Source organism: Danio aesculapii, chromosome 3 (assembly GCF_903798145.1).
Source record: "Danio aesculapii chromosome 3, fDanAes4.1, whole genome shotgun sequence".
NCBI lineage: Eukaryota > Metazoa > Chordata > Actinopteri > Cypriniformes > Danionidae > Danio > Danio aesculapii.
This window is the reverse complement of record NC_079437.1, coordinates 40,262,704-40,268,561: the sequence shown is the minus strand read 5'-3', so window position 1 is coordinate 40,268,561 and position 5,858 is coordinate 40,262,704.

The window sequence follows — 5,858 nt, the reverse complement described above, 5'->3', positions numbered from 1 at the left end:
ACCTCTGCTACTTCTCTGCTTTGAGCACATGATAGCTTGCAACAAAGCACAGAGTAGCACTTGCGCCCTGTGACATGTCGTTATGTTCTTTGTGTTTTTTCATGTGGGTGCTGAATCCAGTCCTGCGAGAAATTACAGAATAATGACTTTCCCTGCGCTCTTTTTGCTTGTGCTTTTAGCGTGAGAGATTTCGCATGTGATTCAGAATTATTCAAAGGTGTATCACCTCTGAATTATCATTGAATTTCATTTAAATAAATGAGAGAAAAGGAGCTCTGGGGCGAAGGCAGCTACAGCTCAATAATGTGCCCTGAGTAATCATCGACTCCCGCTGGGTGAGAAAACGACAATAGCCAAAGTGATGTGCCTGCTCAAAGGGAACACTGGTATATTTATGCTATCTGGCTATACATGCATTATGATGCAAAACAAAAAAAATTATTTTTAAGAGCAGCGGCATGGCCTTGCGGGAGCCGACCGCTGCTGTCAAAGCTCATAAAAGCAATTAAACCCTCCAATAAACCCACCAAAGGCCACCTTCGTCTCTCTCTTGACTAGTGATGATCCTCTGTCAGAAGGGCCCACAGTGCAATGCAAAGAATCATTATGCTAATAAGAGCAAAAAAAGCAGAAAGCAGCCATGCAATATTCATACACTCCATCATGATAAACTATTCAGGAGTCATTTAGCTGGAATGCTCATTTAACGAACTGAGGCGTGGAACAATTAAATCGTGCCGAACGATGGAAGCGTACTGTGATGGAGAGGACTTCAGCAGCTCGATCTCTCACCGGGGATGCCATTTGAAGTTCTCCACACTAATGGTTGACTTTTCCTCCACGCTTCCCCCTGAATAGCCAGGGTCCATTTTGTGCCTTCCTTTACTGAGGCCACCATAAAATGGCCTCCGAATGGAAGTGTGGCTGATTTTCAGCGCTCAACGTTTGACTGCAGATATGATTGAGTATTTGTTTTAGGACTGCATTAAACATTAAGGTCCTTGGAGCAAGGGTCGTCCATATTGAGGGAGCATATCACCATTTATGACCCATTAAAATGATTGCCGTATAAAAACAACATTTACCTGCGGTCTCAGTCCATCAGTATAAAAGGGAAAGTGGAATAATTCAGGAGTGCTTGCCAAGTGGAAAATGGCTTCATTTCAGTGGAGCGCGGCTTTGACCCTCTGGAGACTGTGGATGGGAAGGAGTCTCAGTCCAGAGCCTCTGACTTCCTTCATTACAGCAAACAAGCCAAGCGGCGTTGCTCAGGGCCACAAGGCCTTTGTCACGGCTCCGGGGCCCAGAAACCGGTCCTGTCATGGCCCATATCGCTCTGCCTACCAGATTGCTTCTCCCTCAACAGGAACAGGATTTATGGCAGCACGAAGTGCGGAGATGCATGTCTGACCGTGCTCTCGGCTCTACAAACTGCTTCAGGGAGGGCCCTGTTCATATTGTAATCTCCAGGGCATAGCAATCACCGGCTCAGCATTAAGACAAAATGAGAGAACAACACTCGCGTGTGTGTGTGCACCTGTTAGAAATAAACCAAGAAAATGTGTGCAATGGAGCCCGGCGCCTCACAGGAGAGCCATTTGCCTTGTTGTTCCAATATCCTGCTGTGTGGATACATTAGTGACCGACTCCCCCACTCGACTGTCACTGAATCCCAGGGCTCCCATTGTGTGGAAGAGACAGACACCCAGAGCCTTGGTAATAACACTGTCGTTTTGCTTTAAATGGTAATCTTTTACAGGAAAAAAAAAAAGATGAGATGTTTCTGAGGAGGAAAGCAATAAATGACCAGTTGCATTGTGTTTTTGTACATTATAAGCTGCCTTGGAAGGGGCTGGCTGAAATTGCGCATGGCTTTTATAGTAAAATTACACAGGGAAATTGCATGATGGAAGTGAATCACAGTATCTGTGGGTTATTCAGCCCACAGAGTACTGAACTTATTACCAGACTTCATAATGAAATCTGCAGTCAAGCACTTCCAATTTGTTTCGCAGTACTTCATTGGAGAGGGGCGTTTGTTTAGCCGCGCTGACGTGTGGAGATGTATTTACTGTGATAGCGCCTTTGAGCGCGAGTTGGCTATCTAGTGGAGGCACATGCTCCGTGGCAATTTAAGGGCGAATGTAAAATGCAGTTCACAAGCATTCCCACCTGGATTTCTATTGACCAATCTGTTGCGGAGTCGCATATTGTATGATGAACGTCGCATGTGACTCGAGTCAGTGATTTCCCAAGCTTCGCTACTGATTGCAACAACATCATCATCAACAACTGCATCAGCATTGCCGGCAGTGCCAAAGTTGACTTATGGAGGTGAAAGTCAAACTCCAACTCAGCATTTTCTTTCAAGGCCAGCGCGGGTGAGTGAAAACCAGACAACCGGAAATCAAAGTGAGCAAAAGGCAGTTTAGAGGAGAGGGAGGTGATTGCAGAGGTTGGATCAAGAGCCATTATGTTCGACAAAATGGGGCCTTCAAACCCTGCGGAGCACTTTTCCCAAAGATTGCCAAAGTACACGGTCTGAGCGGAGGCTGGGTGGGAAAATACAGATCTATCACAGGGAGGATTGCTTTTCCTGCTGTCTTCCTATCAAGTCACCATTAGCAAATTACAGCCAATCTATTCAGGAATTAGCAGTTGGGTCTCTGAAAGTGAAGGGCTGATAGATGGGAGTTTTAATAAAGGCTGCACACCTCGTGGTTGTGGAGGTAGGCGAACAATATGCAGCAATAAGTCACCTACAACGTTCTTGAATTCAGCTACTATGGGATCCCCACACACCTGGGAGGCCTGTCTTTTGAAAAGGGCTAATTAACTGTAATTCTGGGTCTGTGTTGCAGAGAATGGTTTGACATTGGCTTGGGGTGTCTGTGACACCCCTTTGGTTTGCTATTGAGGGGGAGGCTGGACAAGAATTGTCGCCTCAATAGAGTCCAAAAACCATGCAATCAAGGGATGGTTTCTCAAGGCATCCATCAAAGCTTGGCCCACAATTAAGTGTTTTTACATGGGGAATCACTTCAAATGAAGTTATCTCCAATCATCCCAATGAACATTCTGGCATTTTGACTATCTCTGGTTTGAACGGTGGGACAGAGTGAAGCTCAGCTCAGTTGCCAGTATACATTGGCTGTTGTCCTGAAGGATAACTCTCAAAAGCTAGGCTAGGATGCTATTATTTTCTGTCTTAAAGGTAGTGCCAGGATTCATTTAGCATCCATTTGAATGTGGGTTGAATCTGGAGGTGATTAACTTTTAAAACCTTATTTTGAAAACTCCGATTAAAATGAGCATTCACTGAAAACAAGATTAGGATTAACAAGTGACGCACTTTATCATTGATATGGTCCCAGGAACTCATTTGAAATTGTATACAATGAAATCGGTTACTTTATTTTAGTAAATAAAAATATACAGAAATATAGAACAATAAAATGCATGTATAATACATGCATATAATTTGCATTATGTTTGTAATTTGTATGGTATGGTTTTGTAAATGTATTGCTTGGTATAAAACAAATAGTAATCAAAATTCAGTGTTAAGACTTGCCACATTGTGACTTGTCACTAATTTTGATCAATTGTGAGTTTCACATGCAGAATGTCCACACTGAAAGTGAAAATGCTATGTAGTGCAACATAATCAGAATATTCAGAATATAAAATCGTGTGAATTAGGATATTGAAATTTTACTGTGGATTGGGCTTTCAATTATGATGGCACAAAAACAGAAACCCTGTGCTCAGCAGAATATCCTATCTCATGGCAAATGGTATATTTTATTGGTTTATTTTTTTGTGTGTTGTTACAAAACTGTGTTGACCAGGTCTTGAATGTGGGGATGGTGAAGAAAAAAATCTAGGTCTAATTTTAAGTGCACAGTAATTATTTTAAAATTGTTTGCTAATAATATTTTAAACTTTTATTCATTCTCTCGGTATGTCGTCTCTGAATGATTCTTGCCTCATTACATCAAATGATAAATTATATGACTTACACAAATTACTTTAAAAATTGAATTTAAAAAGTTGACTATGTAAACTTGATATGCAGAAGAGCAGTGCAAGAATTACAAATGTTGGGAAAGAGAATTTGGCCATTGTAATTTTTTTATTTTTTGGCATACCTGACAACCATTTTTTTCCCCAAGGATTCTCTCGTATTTTACTGTTCTATTGCACTATCATCCCATTTAGATATTTTCCCATATTTCTCCCAAATTTTTTAGCTTTCTAAAAAGGTGGCAGTACAATCACAGAGCCGATCCTCCCTACGCGCATAGTTCTGCTGAACCATGAGTGGCCCACTTGCCCTCAAACAAAATGAAATAACTAATGAAATAATTCACGTAATGTGGTGTTATAAAAATAATTGATTGGGTTGATGTCTATGTTAATATGCCACCAGCTTGAAATCATATTTAATATTTTGATGTGCTCACAGCATATATATATATATATATATATATATATATATATATATATATATATATATATATATATATATATATATATATATATGTTTCCTGCTGTTTGAAGATACTATTCATCTATATACTGTTGCTTATTTTCTGTATCTTAAAACAGACTTGAATTTTATCTGTTTGGGTTCTAATTATAGTGGCAGACAGCAACATGAAGATGAAGCTTTGTGCAGCATCATATGTAATTATGCCACTTCTATATCACTGCACATGTACAGTACATTACAGTGTCAGTTTTCAATCTGACCAAGTGTTTCATGTGCTCAAGTTCAGACTGCTTGAGCTCTACTTTACCCCCAACAATTCAATCTAAATTTTGTTATAATTGGGTTTATGTGAGGACATGAAGAACGAAGGCTTATCAGTCCAACTATGTCATCAATCTGAAATGTCTAGCTACTTTCTAAGCAAAATGCATGCTAGTCTAGGGCTGCACAATTTTGGATAAATCTGATATTGTGATATTTTATTTTTCTGCTATAAATATTGCGATAATAATACAGTTTTACAAGATGGTTAAATAGCACTATTTGATGGTTTTCTGGAGAGTCTAACAGCATTTAGGTACATAAACTGAATAATTAAAATGCAAAAATTCTTACATCAAGAAAAATATTATTTTGTTTTAAAATTCTGATGAAATAAGGCAAAATTAAGAGTTTTTCCTTAAAACAAGCAAAATTATCTGCCAGTGGGGTAAGTTAATTAATCTTGTTTTAGCTTTGAATTGTAGATATTTGGTCTATGAAGAAAGCCAAAGTCCTAAGTAAGAAATTTTTTGTATAAATCATATAAATTCCATATAAATACAGTGATTAAATACAATTCTGTAGCTCCTGGTCAACTGTAATCCAGACTTAACATTGCATATTTTTGCCATGTAACTATTGTAGATGCGCACATTGCGATATCAATGTTGAAACGATGTACTGTGCAGCCCTTTGCTAGTCCATTAATCGCTGTTTAAGTATAGTTAGTATTAGATTATAAAGGGTTTCATCAAAGGTGGCAAACGTGGCGAACAATGTCTCTTATCTGCAAAATATACTTGTATAATTTCTGTATTATTATAATTTATATTTTTCAGTGATGTAATTTTTGATTATACTTTTTAGTTTACTTTAACATAAGCATGTGTGTTTAGTTCATGACATAATAGATTCTTTGAATGGCAAATGCTGAAAACTCCTTCCATCTTTTTTCCATCTGAAGACTTTCTTTTTTTGCTGTTCCTCATTTCCATTATGTGCCTTTTCAAATGTTTTGATTGTGCCAGACATTTTCTTTTTACTACTTCACAATAAAGAAGCGGATAGAAGAGTGCTGTGTTCTCAAATGGCTCGCTATCTG